Source organism: Aphelocoma coerulescens, chromosome 9, assembly GCF_041296385.1.
Source record: "Aphelocoma coerulescens isolate FSJ_1873_10779 chromosome 9, UR_Acoe_1.0, whole genome shotgun sequence".
Lineage (NCBI taxonomy): Eukaryota > Metazoa > Chordata > Aves > Passeriformes > Corvidae > Aphelocoma > Aphelocoma coerulescens.
The window spans coordinates 4,597,954-4,620,881 of record NC_091023.1 but is presented as its reverse complement, the minus strand read 5'-3'; the positions used below and the strand labels follow the sequence as shown (position 1 = coordinate 4,620,881).

Here is a 22,928-nt window from a genome sequence, read left to right as displayed (position 1 = left end):
AACCCAAATCTGCTCTCAGCAACAGCCACAGGTTTGTGTTTGCAATAAACAACCTAACCCAATTGTTCAAAGACCTGAGAGGTTAATTTGCACATACTGTAATAAACCAGGCCACGGGCAGTGGTACTGTTTTAAAAAGCAGAGAGATCAAGGAGTCCTTCAAATGGAGGGACAAATTTTGAACAACTGAAGGGGTCAGGGGCTTTATTCTCTGGGGCAAAAACATCTTAGAGAGCCCTTGATAAAATTAGAAGCTGGACCCCAGAGACAACAAGTGGAGTTTTTAGTGGACACAGGTGCTGAAAGAACCTGTGTCACTGAAACACCTCCAGGATGTTTTATTTCTCAAGATACATTAGATATATATGGTGCTAATGGTGAAAGCTTTGCTGTTCCTGTAATTAAAAATGTAATCCTTTCCATACAAGGACGTACCCATACAGGGGATGTGCTATACCTACCTCAAGCTGGGATCAATCTTTTAGGACGTGACTTCCAAATACCTCTGAGGGTTGGGGTGGTACCGCAGGGTGGAAAAATGACCACTAAATTGTTTGTTTTATCTTTAGTAGATGAGCAACACATTGACCCGGTAGTGTGGGCCAAACCTGGCAACCGGGGAAAAATGGACATCACACCTCTAACAATTGAGTTGCTCCCAAATAGCCAGCCAGTACGTGTACCACAATATCCCCTCTCCAAGGACAAAAGAAAGGGCCTGAAGCCTGTTATCATGGACTTATTACAAGATGGAATTCTTGAGACCTGCAAATCCAGTTACAACACTCCAATTTTGGCTGTCCAGAAACCAGATAAGTCATTCCGGCTTGTACAAGATCTGCGTGAGGTCAATAAGAGAGTCCAAACCAGGTACCCACTGGTGCAGGACCCCTATACACTCCTGAGTCGGGTACCCCCAGCACATGCCTGGTTCTCTGTTATTGACCTTAAAGATGCTTTCTGGTCATGTCCTCTAGATTCTCATTGCAGAGACATCTTTGCATTTACCTGGGAGGATCCAGACACTGGACGGAGGCAGCAGCTGCGCTGGACTCGCCTGCCTCAAGGGTACACCGAGGCACCCACACTCTTTGGCCAAGCGCTAGAAGATTTGCTAAGTTCCTTTTCTCCACCCGAAGGGATTCAGGTAACTCAGTACGTAGACGACCTGCTCCTCTCTGGGGAACAGGAGTCTACGGTAAGAACTGCTACAATTCAGTTACTGAATTTTCTAGGGAGGAACGGGCTGAGGGTGTCAAAACCTAAATTACAATTTGTGCTACAGGAGGTGAAGTATTTGGGACATCTAATTGGCCATGGCACAAAAAAACTCAGTGCTGAAAGAGTAGAAGGAATCCTAAATCTACCACCTCCAACTTCAAAACGAGAAATCCGGCAATTATTAGGCCTATTTGGATACTGCAGACTGTGGATTGATCAGTATTCACAATCTGCCAAATTTTTATATGAAAAACTAATAGAAGAAGAACCTTTTAATTGGACTAATTCAGACACACAAAAATTACAAAATCTGAAAGAGAAATTAACAAAAGCACCTGTTTTAAGCCTTCCTTCACTAGAAAAACCCTTCGATCTATTTGTTAATGTGGAGAAGGGAGTTGCCTATGGCGTCTTGACCCAGGAGTGGGGAGGAGTCAGGAAGCCGGTTGCTTTTCTTTCCAAATTACTAGATCCAGTGTCCAGAGGATGGCCCGTCTGCATCCAGTCCATCGCCGCAGCAGCTGTTCTGGTCTCGGAGAGTCAAAAACTCATTTTTGGTGGAGACTTGACAGTGCATACACCACACTCAATCAAAACCATTTTAGCTCACAGGGCTGCAGAGTGGTTAACTGACCCAAGAATAGTCAAATATGAAGCCATTCTCATGCACTCAGACCACCTGAGGTTAGTTGTGTGTACACACCAAAATCCAGCTCAATTTCTTTATGGGACCCCATCAGAAAAAGAAATTGAACACAATTGCATTGAGATAATTGACATCCAAACAAAAGTCAGAGAGGACCTGGTGGACTGTCCCCTCAATGAAGGGGAAATCCTCTTCATTGACGGGTCATCTCGAGTGGTGGATGGAAAGCGATGCTCTGGCTATTCAGTGGTCGATGGACACCAAATGTGTGTGCTAGAAAAGGGCAGATTGCCACCAACCTGGTCAGCTCAGGTCTGTGAGCTCTATGCCCTAGAAAAAGCACTCCACCGACTAGCAGGGAGCATCGGGACCATTTACACTGACTCCAGATACGCTTATGGCGTAGTCCACACCTTTGGAAAAATCTGGTCCGAAAGGGGGTTCCTAAACACCAAAGGGAAAGATATCCTACATAAGGAATTGATCCTAAAAATTCTAAAAGCACTGCAACTGCCTCGGGTGATCTCAGTGGTGCATATTCCAGGTCATCAATCGGGAACCACAAAAGAAGCTCGAGGGAACAACCTAGCAGACTTGGCAGCAAAAGAAGCAGCAGTGGAAGAAGAGGTAAAAGTGATGGAAGTAAACCAACTTCCAACTAACACCACCACATCTGACACTATTCCACAAACTAACATTTTACCCACGCCCATTTTTACTGATCAGGAAAAACAGAAATTAATTTTAATTGGAGCTAATGAGGATTCTCAAGGTCGCTGGTATTTACCAGATAAACGCCAAATTTTAAACAAAAATTTAACCCAAGAAATTCTACAAAATATTCACCAAAGCAATCATTGGGGTTCAAAGGCTCTGGCGGATCACTATCTCAGAACCTTTGGATGCACTGGTGTTTATGAAATAGCCAACCAAATAACCCGGGACTGTGTAATCTGTCAAAAAGTTAACAAAAAGGTAATGAAAAAGAACACGGGCGGAGGAATTGAATTAGCAATCAGGCCTTTCCAAAACATTCAAATTGACTTTACAGAAATGCCTCCTGTCCAGAGGTGGAAATACCTATTGGTAATCGTTGATCACCTTACCCACTGGGTGGAAGCTATTCCAACTGTCAATGCAACAGCCCAGACAGTGAGTAAGGTGATCCTCGAGCAAATTATCCCCCGTTATGGGATAGTCCACCGCATAGATTCAGATCGAGGTACTCATTTTACCTCCCAAATTGTACAACAATTGGCTCAGCAATTAGGAACAAATTGGAGATTACACACCCCGTGGCATCCACAGAGCTCTGGGAGAGTGGAACGGATGAACCAGACAATCAAGAACACCCTCACAAAATTAATGCTGGAAACAAAATGGACCTGGGTAAAATGCCTTCCACTTGCTCTTCTTAGAATTAGGACACAGCCAAGATCTGATTTGGGTTGTTCACCATATGAGATGTTGTATGGATTACCCTACCTTGCTACACCACAAGAGTTGAATGTGAAAGAGTGTGGAAACACCAATGTACAAAAATATGTACAGATAATTGCCAAAAATCTAGAGTTGCTAAGGGAAAGAGGTTTTCTACCACAAACTCCCCCACTTGATTTCAATTTACATCACATCAATCCAGGTGACTGGGTGTTAATAAAATCCTGGAAAGAAAAGTCATTAACCCCATCCTGGGAAGGTCCATTTCAGGTCCAGCTAACCACTGAAACAGCTGTCCGGACATTTGAAAAGGGCTGGACGCATGTCAAGAGGGTGAAGGGTCCGGTGGCACCACCAATTGAAGAGAAGAAACCTCCAGACAAACCATCAAACTAAACACCCTGTTTGAAAGCTCCACTCAGCATCCCTCACTCCAAGTTAATAAAATCCTGTACTCCCAGTTCTTCCCCAGTTATACCTCAGTAATAAGTGCTAGCTACAAGTTGTTAAACTAAGTTGAAAATATTTTGCTGTTAATTCTGTTCTTTGTTATTCCCTTTTACAGATTCTGCCTTCACACAACCATATTGTCACATCAACTGTATAGTAAGGCTCCATTTGAAGCCAGCATTCTCTTCCAATAACAGTCCAATCAGACTCCAAAATTATGGGCACGATAACTCTAATCTTTGACAAGGCCAACCCTAAAATAACCATGAGTTTCCAGAAGCCTGAGGTCACTGAAGAACCATCTGAAGGTGAGATGCCTAAAGAAAGGACGAAAGAAGCAAAGATGACAACCCCCACCAGCAGAGGCAACCCAAATGCTGACAGCTCCTCTCGGGTATGCCTAAAGGGGAAAGTGAGCAACATCCTGCTACTGAGTGTCATCTGTCTCTGGGTCCTCTGGCCTCCCTTTACACAAGCAGCCGACAGCCGCTGTAACAGATGTTACAAGACTGTGTACCAGGCAGAAGGAGGCTCATTTCAAATTCGACACTTTTTCCGAGCACATACTTATGTTAATCCATCTTGTTACAACATAACAAGGTTGAGTATCTGCTCAGAAAAAGGTCACAAGTACTGGATTGGCAAAAACATTGGCACCCAAATACATAAGCAGAAGGGAGAGTGCCCCTCCCAAGATGATTGGCTCTGTTTCAATTTTAGATACATAACCAAGACAGAAGATTTGTTAAAAAGAAAGACCTATGACACTGACCTGATCCAAGAGGTGGTCATAGAAGAAAAGGAAAAACAAAAAGAAAACAATCCTTTGATGTCAAGGAAAAACTTGTTTATTGACCTGGCAGAAAGGATTGGACAACAGCTAAATTTAACAAATTGCTGGGTGTGCGGAGGAACTTTAGAATCGGAGAGTTGGCCTTGGCGGGGAGTCAGTCTTGGACCCCCCGATTTACTCTGACTGAGTAATCTCTCCCCCACAACCCGACATGACAATGAAACCTGGCTGCTAAGCAATACTGTTATTGGAGAAGAATGCATCTGGAGGAAAGGAAGAAAATTTTCAGAAGAAGTTGGTGAGACAATATGCAAAAGGTACCTGGTAACTGATGGGCAAAAACATTGGTGGATACCTCAAGAACCAGATGTATTCTGGTCTGCAGAAAAGGTTAAAAACAAAAACTGCATTTTGAATCCTGTTAAAAAACTCTGGCAGTGCTGGGATCAAGGAAATCCATATTCTGTCCTGCCACAAATTTCCAAGTACTGGATTACAGCAGCAAGTATACAACCCCACTTCTGGGAAGCACCACAAGACCTCTACTGGATCTGTGGTAACCGAGCTTATTCCAACTTACCACCTCGCTGGAAAGGGAGCTGCACTCTTGGAGCCATTCAACCAAACTTCTTCCTACTTGCTGAAAACGCTGGAGCCCACCTTGGAATCTCCCTTTATGATGAACTTTTCCGTACTAAGAGACATGTAATAGGAGGGACCCAGAGATGGGGAGAAGAAGAGTGGCCAGCCGAGAGGATCCTAGAGACATATGGACCTGCAACATGGGCACAGGATGGGAGCTGGGGGTACCAAACTCCCATCTACATGCTAAACCGGATCATCAGACTGCAAGCACTAATTGAGGTAATCACTAATGAGACCTCTCTTGCTCTTGAACTACTTAACACACAGCAAGGGCAAACTCGAGCAGCCGTGTACCAAAATAGGCTGGCATTGGACTATTTACTAGCTGAAGAAGGTGGAGTATGCGGCAAGTTTAACACCTCAGACTGCTGCATCCATATTGATGATCACGGCGAAGCCATCACCAAGATTACCCAAAACATCAGGAAACTAGCCCATGTTCCAGTGCAGAAATGGCAGCCCTTGATCACTTCTGAATGGTGGGAAAATATTTTCCAAGGACAATGGTGGAAGAAAGCTTTAATTATTGTTGGACTTTCCCTTACAGGACTTATTTTTCTCCCTTGTTTAATCCCTTGTTTCATCCGTCTAATCACCACTGTCGTCCAAGGCATGCCACTGATCCAGGATCTTCAAGGACAACAGCAGCGTCCACCATTCGCTCAAAAGATTATGCATATCAATAATAGTAACAATAAGAAAACTAGAAAGGAGAGAAAAATTGCCCAGCAAGTGTGGGACAGTTTTAAAGAGCTTGAATCTATCCCTGAAGAGTTATCCACCTCCACTTAAATGCAAAGACCAAAGATGTGAACATAAGAGAAAAAGGGGGGACTTGTCATACATGAAATCCCTATTTGTGCTTGGTCTTTGCATATTAAGTGCCTTAATTAATTTGAGCTTAATATTTTTAAATTGAATGTTAAAATCAATCCATCAGCCCAGGTACACTAATCAAGTTTTTATGATCTTCCTGTGTTTACTGTATACCTTTACAAGTGTTTTAAGATGTGTTGGATGTATTTTTTTTTTTTTTGTTTTACTTGTATCTTGGTTTCAAGGCAGATTTTAAAAACCCCGGTTGCAACAAACAGCCCAGCCCTCATAAGCACATGACCCTTATCTCAACTAATATCACCCCTCTGACCAGGAGGAGCCATTGGTGGACAGAGGTGGTCTGTCAAGGGGAAAACACCAACCGCCTTGAACCAGGGGGGTGGGCTGTGGGCGGACTGTGGGCGGAGCAAAAGCTATAAAAGGAAGAAAAAGACACGTGGTCATTCTCATTTTCCCTTCCTCTCCAGCTTGCTAAGGCAGTGCTGGAGAAGCCTACCCCTTTCTAGGGGCTTTTTAGAAATAGATTTCTTTTTGACCAGCCTAAACTGCAAGTTTATTTTTTTTCTCTACCTGAGGTTCAGAGCTGTCTTAAGCCTAAAGTTCCTGAATCCCTGCGCTCCTGGGGCATATCTCTCGAGCCATCTGGATCCCAAATTTTTATATTTTGTTAGGTTTTTTTTGCAATTTTTCAATTTTTTTCTGTTTTAATAAATTGTTTTAATTTCTACAAAGAGTTGTCTCATTCCTCACAGTAAGTGAACAATGTTCAGGATCTGCCAGCCCATGGAAGGGAAAGCTTCCCTCTCTTGCACAGACAGGGAAAAGATCATGCAAGTCCAATGGTGAGAGTGCCATAAATTACTTGCAGTGCTCAGTCTCATGCAGGACATTTCTGTGGCAGGACTGCTACCCAGGCAAGAAAGTCACTAGCTTGGAGGCTAACTGCTCTTCTCAAAGGTGCTCAGTTCATAAAAGGGGAAAAAAAATATTGTTAATGTATTAAGCAGAGATAAAAGAAAGTCAGAGGTAACTTTAGTGGAGATGGATTTAACTCCAGTGATTTGCATCAGTTAAATATGCAATCGATCCTGTTTACAGACCGCCATGTATCTGGCATTATTAATGAATCAGATTCTGTTTCTTCCTCTTAATTGCCCTAACTGTGTTAACAAAATTAGGAGAAGAGCCTAACAAAACACAAATAAATTATTTTGAAAACAAAACTAGCAGCCCCAGGTACTGTGGCATATTGCTGAGAGAAAGCAGGTGGCCACAGGTGGCTGTGAGCCTCCAAAGGTAATGACTATCCATATGCTGTGCTATAGGGCTTGGTTGCACTTTGATGAAATACTCTGTCTACAAGCTGGCACAACACATTTGTTTTCAGAGCAATTAAAATCTACAGTAGATGGGAAAACACCATTTTTATGAAAACCCCCAGCAAGACAATACTTTACAGACCTATTGTAAGAGAATAAGGATTTTGTCCTTTGGGCTAAATCCTTGTTGTTTTTCATCTCATCTTTTGGACTTCTTTTTCCCCCTAGCAAAAGGAGGTGTAAAAATCTAAGTGCCACTACTCAGTGACATCTAACAATCTGCACGTTGCAGGGACAGGTGCCACGAAGCTGTTATCATCTATTGGTGCAGGAGTTGTTATCTGACTTTCAAGGCAACAGATTGTCCTGTGAGCTGTGCTTGTGCAGCTAACCAGTTTCCAGTGAGCCACTGCCATAGAGTGAACAATTCATTAATTGGTATCAAGAACAAAATGAAGTTGAGCCTCATCTAGGACACAAAGATACACTGAGAAAAATTAAATTATCATGTGTGTAAAGTTTACTCATCAAGAATAAAATTCTTCATTTAAGAAATAATTCAGCTCACAAATTAATCTGCATGACTTATCAAATACTCTATGGCTCATTTTCTAGACATTCAGACGTTTTGGACATTTTTCTAGAATCTAGGGAAATGGTGTTTCAGTATCCCCATAGATCTTGTTGTCATTTTTGTGCAGCAGAACAATTTTTTGCAGTACTGCAGTATCTCATCCATACTTACCACTATAATGTTTAAAAAAAACAAGTCTTCCTGCTTGCAAGTTTATAGTTTACATCATTTCAACAGCCCATTCCCTCTAGGATTCCCCTACTACATGAAAAAACAGGGCCTTTTCCTTTTACCCTTTGAAAACTCCAAAAGACCCAAGTGAGGCAAACCCAGGCAGCTCTATTTTATCAGATTCCTCCAAAGATACATTTTTACAAACCTCCTGGTGTTAAACATCTCATCTCATTTTTTTCAAAGATATAACGCTGTATAATTTAAGATTGGGCCACAGCTCTTGAGAGCCTTGGCAGCTTCCTGCCTTCCTCCCTGCATGGCTGCCCCTCTTCTTTCTCTTTTTTACACCTGCCACCCCTGTATTTTTTTTATGTTCACCAATACTCTTAGGAAAAATGATCATTTTAGCTACCTGTTCTAAATTGCTCTGTTGAGAGGCAGAGGTGCAACAAGAACATGTCCCCCACTGTAGCAGAAAACATAGTTGAGCTCTTACAACACCAATAGAAATAGCTACATGGGGGTAAAGTCAATTAATGTCTTTAAGGTCAGTCTCCACCTTCCCTAAACCAGGAATATTTAAACATAACTATTTACATAAAGAGCAGGAAAATGTTATGCAAAATCAAAAATGAAATTTGTTAATAATTGGGAAAAGCAACTTGGTTGTAGTTGGAAGAGCCTAACAAGGAGCAACTGAGGCCGGTTCTGTATCTTTACTCAGTCCCTCTGGCAAATAGGAAAAGAAACATCTCTAACTGTAGACTCCATCAGAATATTAAGTATTTTCATATGGTGCATCTCTAAAAAATTGTGCTGAGCCAATTAATTTTTGTCAGAAGTCCCCTTGCTTTCGCATCTAAGGGATATGTGCTGCTACAACACACCAGGCCTCTGGAGCTGGGGCATCTCCTTTCACACAGCTCAGCCTTTTCCCTTTTCCTTATGGCATCTGAAGCAGAGCTCAGTTGCTGTTCATCAGCAAGGTCTCCCCCTCTTCCCTGCCCTCCACCACTGCTTCCCTCACAGCCCTGAATTACACTTTGCTCTGCATAAAAATTCCTGCCCTTATCTTGCTTCAGACCCAGCCTGTCTCCCACTGTGCAAAAACTTGCTGCTTCTAATCTTAATTTCTCAGCCAGCAGTCCTTGCAGTTACAGCTCACACCCCAGGGCATCTCCCTGGCAGGAGAAACTCCCTCTCCCTCTGGCCTACATTTGCAGGGTACCTCTGCCCCTCCCAGCCTGTCCTAAGGGGCACGCATTGCCTGAGCCCCCTAATACTTACTGCAGTCACCTAGTGACTGGCATCAGAGTGTCACTGAGCATTCCCTGCACAGCTTTGAAGAATTTATAAGACTGAAATATTCCTCTAGCTCACTAAAATACTGGTATTAATGCCACAGTCCCTGCAGAGCACACGGCAGAGTACGTCATCGCCTCACACAGCAGGAGGCAGAGAGGCATTGCCTCTCCTAAGCCTGGCAGTGTACAGCACACGGAGTGCTAAGCATTTTAGTTTAAGAGCTGTCCATCCCCTCCCACTGCCTCCAAAGTCTGTTTGTGCTGTAGCAGAAGGCAGGGGGCAAGGGTATTTTTATTATTATATCACTAGGAGTCTTTGAGAAGTACTAGGAACGTTCACAAAAGAGGCAGAGAAAATCAGTGTGTTGGGGTTCTGCATTTCATAGAATCACAGAATGAATTAGGTTGGAAAAGACCTTTGAGATCATTGAGTCCAACCTATGACCTAACACCACCTTGTCAACTGAGTGCCACATCCAGGCTTTTCTTAAACACTTCCAGGGACGGTGACTCCACCACCTCCCTATGGTCTTCCTGTACCACGTGAAGGTACAAAGAGGACAAAGATTCCCCCCCATATTTCTTACCTTTCAGAAGGACATGAAACTTATGAACGGAATGTTTGGCCCCAGTCTGAAGCTTCTTCTATCTTCCTTATTATGCATGAAGTGTATTCTTTCCTACTGGAGCTTCAGTAGGGTCACTTATGGAGGCAGTGCTCCTCAATTGTGTGCACACAGGAACAGCAAGACTCGACTTCCCCACTTGGGTAAGGAGGGGTGAAATCAGAGCACCTGAAAAGAATATGTTCAAAGAATACAATTGGCTAAGTCAAGGATCAGTGCCATTACTAGCATTTACTCTTACTATGTATTTATTCTAGTTCTATGGATTCAGATCAAATAGGCATGTACTACCATTTTACCTGCTCAGAAGATGGAATTGCAACTGCCTTTAGAAATGGCTTTGAAAAGCCACCTAATCCTACTAAAATGCCCATTAAACATCTGCTTGATTTTAATCGTAGTGTTTCACGGAAGTTTTTTCCAAAAAGTTTCACTTTAACTGTACACTATTTTTTTAATACTGATAACTAAATTTGCTTCTTAACTGGAAGAAGACACCTGAAAAGATGGCCAGATTTCAAGAAGCACTGGAAACATAAAGTACCCACTGTACTCAAAACCAAGATTCACTGCTTCTCCAATGCATGTTGTTCCATGCCATCAACCTCTCGGTAAAGGAGTCTGTACCAATTAAGAAGTAGATGAATTTAGCTTACAGACCTGACAAAAACTCATTTGTTCCAATCAAGAAATTCAGTAAGACATAAAGCAGGTCCATCTTCTCCATTGCTCCAGTCCCCTTAGCACCTTACTTTTGTAAAACTGAGACTGAAGGCCCTAATTCAGCAATAATTTTGCCATACATTGAAGTTCCTCTAGAACTTCATGATATACTTCATTATGTCAAAATACTTCATTAAATCAGGGCCTGTGATGTTAATGATTTCTGCACCAGGAAAGATGGACAAAATGGTTATTTTTCAGATTCAGGCAAATATTTGAACATAGATCAACAAAAAAGCAGCCACGCAGAGCAGGATCTCACATTAAAAAGCATTATCACTAGCCTGAAATCAATTTGACAACCTTTAAATCAGACTTCTGCTGATCTGCAGACCATAAAGAAATACTCCTTCCTTCATTCAATTCATGCACAGCAATAAAAGACCAGTAGCCCAGAGATTTTACTTAGCTTGGTAGACAACAACACAGCTGAGGTCAAGCAGTGACACCAGTGTGTCTTCATTGCATTTGACTGAAATTCAATAAACTTGTGTAGGTTATGTAGTTTACACCACTGTCAAAGACAGGGATGCTGTTAACAATTTTGTGAAGGCAGAGCACTGGGGGAGATGAAAGGCATCTGCCAGCGTGGGGGCACGGGGCTGCACCACTGCAAACAATGAACGGAGGCAGAGCCATCGATTAGTGCTGCCATCCAGCTGCTCTGGCTGAGCTCGGCACAGCTCAGGAATGGCACCCAACTGAATGCAGCAAGAGGTAACCTTGTCCTCTCCCTCCCCTGCTCCCATACAGGTTATAATATAGGAAATTAACTGAATACTCAGAGGAAGCTTACGAATTTTGGGGGAATCACAGAAGCAATTTTCAATTTAACCACATTAAATGTGTGCAATTTGATCCAAGCCATTTAAATGAATTCATTGTGAGAGTCAGCTGGCACAAAATAATTTGCTTGGGAATGAAATCTGGCCCTGTCCTTCAGCAGTACTGTTCCTGTCCATACTCATGGACACTTTCTTAGTCATGTACAGCGCTGCTTTAAATAACAGAATAACATCTTCCAGTAAATCATTAAAGCCCCAGGACAGTAAAAATGAATTTGCGTATGGCAGACCCTCTTCAGTATCTCATTGCCAGGCACTAACTAGTTTCCATGCAAAGGCATGTAAAACTGGGCATGTAACTGGAATTCAGAACAAGTTCTTGCTGGTTTAAGTATTCAAAAGCCATTCTTGAGTACTTGTCCGGATGCAACCCTTCCCCATGCAGCAAGGCCAGCCATCAGCAATTTCAGCATTAGCCAGCTCCATATCACCTGCATGAAAGTCACAGTGCTGTGAGCAATTAACCACCAGTGTAAGTGGATTTATCCTAGGAAGGATGAAGAAAGACAGTTCAATAGCATAATACAGACATGTCTGGATAATTAATAATAAACAGTTAGTGGGGGGGGAAATAACTGTAAACTATGGAGAATGTTGTACTTGGGATTCATTTTTACTCTGCTAAAAGTAGTGCTGTGGAAATAGATTTTATTTTATATCCAGTAGGAAATACCACTATGATTATTTACTGTAATTTTAAACACAAGCAAACGACTGACATAGTGATATGTACCATCATCTGAGTGAAAATTCATAATGTTTAATCAGCTGTTTGCTACAAAATGACATTTGCCTGTTGGATTGCTTTCAATTAGTACTAACAGAATTAAAAAGAAGCATTCTGAAATGGAGAGAATATTAGATGTGCCATTAAACTGGTTCTCTCTCATGCCGGAGATTTTGTGAATGCAGTCACATCTGATGTGCCTAAGGGTCTATCCCAGTTTTCTTCCCTGTCAGTGGGAGACTTTGCTTCAAGGATACTGGATCAGATTGGAACTGGAGGAGGCTTTGATTTTTTTTTTTCCTTTGAAAGTTCAGCACATGGTCACAGTTGGCCCTGTTGTACATGGCACCACATGCTATTCCATCATTAATTCTCTGCATTTCTTATATCCTTCACTTTTGAAGCTTTGTAATTTAGGAGCAATGCCAAAAAAGTAAAGGGATACTTGCTCTCCCCAGCATAAAATTTATTTACTTTTCATTTAAAAAAAAACCAGATTTAAATTAGACAAAGGTAAAATACCTTAAAATATTTTCAAGTGTTGACTTTGAATATTTTCAGACCTGTTAAAAATATTGGGGCAAAGTTGACAGATTATGTCCAAAAAAAGTGTGCAAGAGATGAAAGAACACTATTCCTAACACTCAAGAAAGGAACCAAACAAAAAAATGTTCAGACATAAGTACATCATCCCCCTTTATTTGTTCTGATAGCTCATGCTCTGGCTTTCCTGACAACCCAATCTTAGGCATTGACACTCAAGTAGTTTAATGCCATTAAAAAAAACTTAGAAAGTCTTCCATTCTTTTCTGTCCCCACAAAAAAAATCTCAGTGATAGAAGTTAAACCAAAGTGAGTGATGAATAGGCACACAAGTTTGATGGTGGGGGGGGGTTTATTCAATCATAACCTACTACATTATTCACAAAATGTACCTTGCTGGGTTTTTTATTAAAAAAATCCCAAGCCCACAACCAAATTTAAACCCACCAGAATCAGTGTGAACTAGACAGGCTCTGCAGCCCCTGGCCAAGACCCTGCTCTGCAGCTGCTCTCCCACCCTGGTTCAAGTGATGTCCTTTGCCTCCCTCCCTCAGCATTGTGGAAAAATGAGTATTCACTTCCTGTGAAAAGTGCTATTCAGAAATGTGCACTGAGCAAAGATAGATCTCCTATTAGTGCTTGCTACAACAAAACTACATGTGTCCCAAAACCACTGTGAAAACTGGGCTTCCTACATGATTCACCCTCTTTTATGGCACATTCCCAAAACTGCATGTTTTACCCATTAAAAAAAAAAAATCACATAGGTTTCCCAGAGAATTCTTGCAAAAGGTTTTCTTACATATTCAGGTCCTTTATGTAAAGTCCCTACATACATCTACAGGTATTTAATCCAACTGAAAAGCTGTCAGTGTTTCCTATGCTTGTAAGAGTCTCTGCACTGGATCTTTGTTTCACAAGCCACATGTTATTAAAATACAAGAATTCTTGAGAAAAGTTCGCCTGGGACTATCTCCACATATGTCAAACTCTATGAGAGGAAACAGCATTTCTTCCATTGTTTGCCATGTATTTCACATCTGCAACCCCACATCCTCATTGCATTTACCCTTTCATTTATCCAAGCTATATAAATAAGGATCCAAGCAATACCAGAGCCCAAAGTAGAAGATAATTTCCTTATCTCCAGTAATATATAGCTTAACTGACTTTATACAGCCTTTTGGCAGCAGCACATCTACTGAATTTGTATTTCAGTTCATATGCCACTTTCAAGGCTCCAATATTTCAGCACAATTACAAATTAATGAGATAGGTAGTCTCCGTTGCAGAGATAGCAGCAAGCTGTAAAAGGGTATTTAGAAAAGGAGTAATTTATTGGCTCATGGGGGTTCCAAGTGTGCAGTCGCATTAGCATGACAGTGGGAGGTCAAGAGACTCATTAGCCAGCAGTTACAAGATAGGCAACTCAGTGTTTTACAGTGGCAGGATGTACATGAAACACACTTTAGGAAGCAATTATTGGGTACTCACTTTGGCATTATCCTTGCCTCTGTCTCCCAACACTCTTGAGGGTAGGGGGTCATTGCTCTGTGCCCACAGTAGGAAATCTTCAGATTTGTTTCTGCTATGTTACCAAAAAATCTTGTGCAGTAGCACTGGAGCAGCAGAGAGCTGTGCCCCGCTCCTGGGTGAAAGATCCAACAGCCACATTCCTGCCCCAGCACAACACCAACCTTGACCTGGCTGCTGCAGCCGGCACAGATGGGTCTTGTTAAGACCCAAGCTCATGTTTTCAGCTTGAACAACAAAGGAAGCATGGCCTGGGTTTGAAATTTGGGAGTGGGGACAAAGGCAAGGGAAAACAGATGATGGGTGGAAAGAGGAAAAAATATGCGTGGGGCTTGAGGTAAGATACAGCAGCAAGGTAGCACTACCAAATGCTTGTTCTCAAACTGAGGAGAAAGCACGTGGAGTGCCTTCACCTTGGATAAAACACTAAATGTGTGACAAGGTTTAAAACTGAATCAGTCACCAAAAATGAAGGTGTTACATCCTGATAAAATAAAGTGCATGTCTCCATTGACCACAGTGGTACTCTGATGTTTTATACCCACTGAGAGGGCTTTAGCTCATTTTGAAGACCCTTACTTAAAGGGAATAAAATCTGCAAACAATCTAAAGCTTCTGACTGCAATTCATTCACACAGGGGAAAAAAGACTAAAATAACCTTGCAGAAAGCAGTTGTTGAGAAAGCCCAATGCCAACAGGGCGACCATATACCATGTTTAAATTAGCATAAGGTTGGGCTGGCATTTCTTGTCTCTCACCCCTCCCTCTCTGATCAGACACCCCACATCCTTTGTCTATGGAACAAGGGATTAAAGCAAAGACATACACTTGTTTTTGTCTAAATCAAATATGTAGAATGCAATAATTGACTCTGAATGTGCTGCATGACTGATACCAGCAAACACCTTAATTATTAATTGAATTTCTTTAAACTAACAGTATCAAAGCCTATTACATCAATTCTTATCAAAACTGCAGCACTCCAAGACTTCAGTGTTATTCCTAATTAAACACAAGGGTACCTATATGAGAGGGAAATAACACAAGCTTGACTATTTTCATAGATTTCAGATGTTCCTTAAATTTTACAAGAAGCCATCTCTCTTAAGCATTGGGTTATTTCTTGTTAAGAGCAGATTTGATTTTTTTAATTAGAAACATCAGATATTGCCTTCCCTTAGAAGCATTTTGGCCTAATTTTGATCTCACCTAAAAATGGCAATGCCAGACTAGCATAAAAATCAGAGTGAGAGCAGAATTGTGATCAAATCTGGAGTCAAATAAGCAGATCTTCAAAGGTTTTATACAGCTGATACCTGCATTATTCAGGCTTTTTATCAATTTCAGCTTTTGATGCTCCTTCCCCTTGGTCATGGTTTTTGCACATAACACATCATTATGCTGTGGAGTTAATTGCCACAGGATGTTTGGAGGCCAGGAGCAAATACGGGTCAGCAGAGAGATTACTAAATAGATTAACATAAAACAGATTCTTTGGGGAATTCTGTCAAGAGTTCAATCCCATCTCTAAGTCAAGGTCCTTTAGCTGAAGGTCACTGGAGAGACCTACATTTCCTTGTCCTTACACAGATAAGTCCCAGCTCCTTCCTCCTGTACAAAGACATTGCTTGAGCAAGCACTGTGCTGCACAGCCCCGTGGTGTGGCCATGTTCCTCACCTTTATGAAGGATCCTACTGCTGCTTCCTTTCATCAGTATATAGGGCTGACAGGACACATGTTCAACAACTACACTGTATAGTGATGATATGTCAATGGTAGAGTAGGAAAACTAACCAGAGGAAGTTATATTTAAAATAAAAGAAGGAAATAAAGAGAGAGAAACCTACACAGTAGCAGTAAAAACAAGTTCAGCTCTTTACTGAAATCCTTGTGAAAAATAGCTAAATAAAATGGAATATAGGTCAATTTAAAATAGCTATTCACATGTTGGTGGAAGGCAACATCCAGGCCCAGGGCAAGTATTTCCTCTGAGCAAAACCCCCAAGTGTACACAGTTTGAATGCAGACCTTCCATGATATGAGGTGTTTCACCAGAGTGGAAATTCTTAAAATACCTTACACTGCTGCTTCCAGCCCCCTTTGTTTTGAGAGGAGAGCGAGTCTGTTGTCCATCTGGCTGAAAGGCAAAGACAGCTGAGATTTTGTTCTGCTCCACATCTCAGCTCGATGGCACAAAGGACACTGCTCTGGGTTTAGGAGGATTTAACAACCAATAAAGATGCCATATACCTGGCTTCTACTCCATAGTGTTCACTGGGTCTAGAGTAGCTGCTTCATTTGCTCCTGAAAGTTTCATTCACACTGGCAGCACTGCACAGCTTATGGTGTTTGAAAAGCCAAAAAGAAAAAATATCTCTTATCAAGGCCAATGCTGCCCAAAAGGTTGGGATCCTCAATCAGAAGAGCTGGCTCAGCATTCTGAGTTAGAAAACAAGCTCTGCATAAAGAATTTTTAATTAACGGATTAGGCTCTAAAAGCATTCATGACACATTCTCTTCTCTTCTCATTCCATTATAAAAGAGAAATATTCATCTACTCACACGTATAAACACAGCCTACAAATGGAACAAACTTTCATAAATTCAGCCTATAAGGATAAGGAGTATTTCATGCTCCTTTTGTGATGTGGAGCCCATCACCATCACCCCCACTTGCTTCTCTTTCAGGCCAGCACTGGAGTTCAGTGTTTGAAGAGCCATTTTACTGGTGTTCTTTACAGTGAGTCCAGTGAATCCCCAAATCAGCAATTACTTTAATTCAATAGAACTGTGTCTAATTATTTCAAAGTAGTTGTATGTATTAACCTACATATTAGGATATTCATAAAACAAAAAGGAAACACAGGCTCACCATCATTTCCCAATACCCAGGTGACCACTTGTGAATGTCAACAGGAAACCCTTCCACTGTTTGCAGTTATACATTTCCTTAACTTCATTCTTCAGTAGCAGTACACATTGTGTTTTTTAATAACTGCACTGTTAACAGTTAGTAAATTCCTCTTTTAAAAAACTAGCCTGGGTGCACCATGCATGCCCACTGCTTTGTATCTAGCCAGATCAATAGCTGCTTCAGGGTGAGATCCTGCCCCCAGCCAGAAAACAGCCAACACTAAAAATGAGCTTCCCCTGGCCTTTGAACGAAGCCATAATGCAAACTTGAGGGGAAAAAGATATCTAACTGATGTAGACACTGCCATGTGGTGGATTTCTTATGGCTGTTTCCATTTGCTTCCAGCATTGCATCATAAAAAACACATTTCTATTTTCAGCCTTCCTGTGCAATTGAACTAGAAAGGGCTCCTTGCTGTCATCCTTACAGGTGCAGACCTCAACATATGCCAGAATTGAGCTGAGAAGTGAGCTATCACACCTATACACAGTTACTTTGGATCCCTCCCACCTTTTGTTTAAAATAACAAGTGGCAAAATAGACCAACCAAAATGGTCTTAATATGTACACATATGACATATACATCTATACGCAGTCAGACAAACACATGTCCATCATAACCCAAACACATCTACCATGCCAGATACACCAACACACAGACAGAATAAGCAAATTTTAAGGTTGTGTCTTAATAATCACCCAAATTAAGACAGTGATGTAATAATGCAGATCAAGTTTAACTACAATCCCTTCAGTTATAAGCTAGTGATGGGTGGACTTCATGCTCAGACATATAAGAATACAATTCCTGGCCAATGCAGGAGTCTCTTCCCCAGCCTTTATGTCCTCTCTTTTTTATCCTCCTCCCATACTTACATGCATTCCACTCTCTGACTTTTGTCATCACATTACCTACACTTTTTTTCATCTTTGTACCATGTTCCCCTTCTGCCACATCTTAAGAGAGGAACAGCTCTCAAGTATCTGGAAGGGATGGATATAAAGCCCCCTTTCTTAAAGGGGCTATGCCATTATCCAAAATTACACTACAAGGTTGTGCCTCTTACAATGTTCAAAGAACCAGACCTGGAGCCCAGCATAGGAACTGAATATCCTTCTCCTGGAGAGAATAGTCCTCCTGGAAGACTCTACTAGGTCCCTCTGCACTTATCCTAAAATCAGAATAGACACATTGATGCTGGCCTGGGCTTCCCACCAAAATAAATCCGAAGGTGACCTGCAGAGGAGCTCAGGCTTTGCCTCCACACACTTGGCTCACGCGGTTCTTTTGAAAGCCAATGCAATGAATGGGCATGAAATCTCAGAGTGCTTCTGGCAAGCCCTGGTCACACAGGGTGTTAAGCACTGACCCTAAAGGCTGGCCAAATACCTCTGAGGTACAAATCACTTTCTCACTCAGTTGCTGTCATCTGGAAGATTGAAAAAAGGACAGAGATCTGAAGGACTCCACTGTGATAAACCCCCTTTCTTCCTCATCTTTATTCATCATTGCACCTGAAATGACTTAAGTCGAATCTCAAATTGAGGCTGCACATGCATGAACATTTTAGCAGACCAAAAAGAGCCTTCCACATGTCTTAATATTTTGTGCTATTTAGAGATGCCAGGTAAATCAGAATTCCCTGCCCTACAAACCATCCAAACCCACATAGATGCTGCCCCAGTCCTAGAAGGCAGCTGTGTCCTGGCTGCTTTCATGCTCGACACAAAGCCTACACATGCTGCAGCTACCTCCACTTATAGACCTTGCATAGGCTTAGGGTTTATCGTATTTTTATGGAAATTCAGTTCAGTGCTCAATTTACCCTTATTTAAATGCTAATTTCAGTAGAGTGGTTTAACAAAGCAATTATGAAAAAAAGGCTCTAATCTTCCTCAGACTGATTAGGGAGGAACTTAGAATGTGGTAGACAGATTAACCATGTAAATGCAACATAAGTGATCTGTTTCCTACTTAATGCACTCGGTGATAAGCGATTTGGTTACAAAGGTGACAGTTCAGCCTCCTTTTCTAAATATATAACACCAAAGAATCAACAAAACACTAACACCTCATGCAGGGTGTTGCATATAATAATTATCCTTAGCAATCTCTCTTGTTTTCTTTACTTAACACTCACTCTTGTTTTCCTTCTTAATGTATGTTTATCCACTTTATTTAGAACTTCTGACTGTAAGATATAATCAGACACTTTAGAAGGCATTTTACTGTAATTGTAGTTAGTTCAGTTAAGTGCCACAATTTAAAATGGTTTAATGCTAATTCCACCTCCCCCCTCTGCCAGAGCTGCAACTGAATCTGACAATACCAAGCAATTCAAGAGGTCTCCACCTACTAGAATCAAAATTCACCAGTTCTACCAGCTCTCCAAAGCCTCTTTGGGTAAAAACGAAACATGAATATCCTACCTGCAACGACACGTTTCTCAGAGCAAGGGTAAACAACAGAGAGAATTGTAACATGGGGGTTTTAGGCCCGATACCCATTCCTTGGATAATCTACAGTGCCATTAAAATTTGTAGCATCTATCTGCTCTTGGGAACAGGCAACATGTGACTGACAGAAATCTGTGAGATACTGTCAAATACTCCATCTTTTGCCTCTGAATCTGTGGAATTTTATTTAAGTTGAATACACAAAGGATTCGATGTCACTGTTGATTTATGACTTTCAAATACCAAATTTTATTTTCTAAAGTTTAATCATTGCAGTTCTTTTCTTCCAGAGGCCTGTTACCTCTCTTTGAGAGGTTCCTCTCTTTCTGTCATTGTTTCAATTCTTTCCAATGCTTTCCTGGTTTCTCCCATCCCTTCCTGAGTGTGTGGCCTCAAGGTTGTGCAATCCTTAGGGACAGGGCTGTGAGGGAGGAGAAAAACCAAAGCTTGTGAGCAGTTTTCTTGGGTTTGATGCACAATTCTCCCAGGGAAACAGCTCAGGTCCTAAAGTTTTGTAACGAACTATCAGTTCACTGACAAACTCTGACTGAGTACTTAGCCTCTAATGAAATGAGGTTTAGTGCTTTGGAAGGTAAATGAAAATAAAAGATTGCTGAGGTGAGTCCTGGTGGCAGGGACCTGTATAAGGAGAGAGGTCTCAGATGAGAAAAACTGAATTCCCACCACTGCAGTATTCAGTGCTATTTGAATCAATGATTACCCACAAAGAGATTTCACACAATACATGGAATAAATGTAAGTTAGGAATCCATTTCCATTTGATTTAAACTAAGTACTTTGGGAGAGTAAAGCAGCCTCCCTTGACAGAATTTGTTTCATTAAGGTTTTTCTAAACTTTACACAGCACAGTAGACATAGTAATTTTATTTCCAAATGAGTTAAACCAGCTTCTGATCTGGTAGAGGCACTTAATTACGATCAGAAGGGCAAGAAACTAAAATATATGTAAGTGTGCTGGGCAATTCATGTCATTTCAGCATAATTATTCTACCTCAGGGTCAGCTCAAGTTGCTCCCACGAAAGCTAACTTCCTCTGAAGGGCTATTTCTCATGGATGCTTGATTCTTAATCACCTCATCAGATCAACTGCTGCTCTGCCTATCCCTGTGATCACTGGGAAGGTTTCAGACCCCTTCTACTGAAGTTAGTTATTAGTCAGCTCCATTCCAGCTGTGAGGCTGAAAATTTCCTAAAAAGCAAACACATTTAATAGTGTTTCAGCTTATGCAGGAGAGTTCTTTTAAGTACTTGCAAAAAAACCCACTGAATAATATTGAAGAGCAAACACCCATTTGATGTGACACTCCTAAATTCTTTGACACTCAGAGATTTTGGGCCTGAGCTCAGCAGCTGCCAGCTGAGGACAACAATGCTGTTGTACTTCCCTTACACTGCAGGTCATGCATTCCCAGCAAGGCTCTGGCCAAGGGAAATGCCACAAGATTAATTCCCATCCAGTCACACCTCTGCAGTAACCACAGACACTGCACACAGGGCAGACTCATAGAAAAGCCTTTGGAAAAGATTCCTGGAAGTGATTTTGGACATAACACTGTGAACAAGTTTCCAGTGGGAATTGGCTCATTGGGGACTGGACACTGAACGCTCTTAGGGCAGTGCCTGCACTATTAAAAGGAGGTGTTTTAAATGGTCATATTTGTAACACATTTTGAAACAGCAGGGGAGACAGCAACCTGAATCCTGTGGTCCCCTGTAGCCGGCCTGTCAAGACAACCTGAAGCACAGGGTTAGTGTGCCACCCATCCTTAGAATTCCTCTGGATGGTCTGGAGTGTCACTACTGAAATACTGCACTGAAGTGCCATACCTCAGTCATAACATACACCTCCGTTTCAGCTTTCCAGGTAGGTCATAATTTTTAATTACAGTATTTGTATTTAAGCTCTGCACACAACAAATCAATTTCATCTTTGCAGTATGTGCCGGACTACCTCTCAGTAGCTTTGGGGGGGAAAAAAAAGAAGAAAACATCAGCCAGCTGCCTGTGTGTTCCCAGAAACAAGAAAATATCTATCAAGCCTTGGCACAAACAGTTCTTATTTCTGTTTTATCTATTTATTTTCCTAAAAGCATCACTGAAACAATTCACAAGATTTATAATCCGCAAGAAAAGCGATTTAAGCCCACATCTGCAGAAAAATGTTAATTTATAGAAAACAGTAATCTACCTAAACCTTCCTTAGGAAAACATTTCTGCAAATTCGTAAGACTGTGTCCCAAAAGAACTGAAAAATGTATTATTCAGTTGTTTGTGCTTTGTAGGTGTAGAACTGCATGTGTAGAAGAAGAACATGGACACAAAGCCAGCAGGAAACATTATTATAGGAACTGCCCCTCAGAGGCAAATCTCAAATAGAAAATAATCCACAGGCTAGTGGCAAAAATACAGCCCCAAGCCCTCAAGTACAGCCTGTGCTTTCACGCTGCCCTGCCCTTAAGAGCAAAATGGCACAGCAGAGGAGTCAAACACCTTGATTGTTCAGCAGGTCTGAGAGTTTAGAGCATTGTCACTAGTTCTGTTTGCTTTAAGGGCAAAGCTCCATTTGCTTTAGTTCCTTTGCCCTGAGCCCCAGGGACAGAGTGCCTAAGGATCAGCCACATCACCTCAGCCCTGCAGTGCTCATGTGCAACCACAACAATCCCAGTGATTCCAAACAACCTTCCTTCCCTTCTGGCTCTCTGGTATAGAAAGAACAGCACCTGACCTACAGGCTGACACATCAGAAACTTTTAAATCCCAGTGTTCCACCTGGATGTCTGCAGTTTGTTTCTGTTATTCAAACACTCCCTGCTGAGCTGAAGGGGGTTTGCTCATGTCAGCTGAGCCCCTGCACGTGTGTGAGCAGCAAACAGATGCAGCTCCCTCAGCTCAAGTGCTGGATTGCTCATGAACTTGATTCCATCCACATCCCTCCCTCATGAGCACTCCAACCCCCTTCACACAGGCACAGAGCTTTTTGTGGACTGCACTTGTCTTGAAGAAAACCCGAAAGCTTCCTTTGTTCTTCCACTCTGTTCAGGTGAAAATGCACCTTCAATACATCTTCTTGACCAGAGATGTTCCATCTCTGGAACCTTCTAGTCCCCTTTGCTACAAGGATCATTCATTCAGTG

General features: G+C 41.7%; 1 protein-coding gene across 14 annotated transcripts in view; it reads right to left on the bottom strand.

The window, feature by feature from the left end:
- Positions 1-22,928, bottom strand: part of FAM168B (family with sequence similarity 168 member B) — a 528,280-nt gene that overhangs the window by 318,117 nt on the left and 187,235 nt on the right. For all 14 annotated transcript variants that reach the window (XM_069024330.1, XM_069024319.1, XM_069024321.1 and 11 more), the window contains one exon: positions 9,991-10,197. The gene's annotated coding sequence lies outside the window, so the exon portion shown is untranslated. The remainder of the gene's footprint in view (positions 1-9,990; positions 10,198-22,928) is intronic.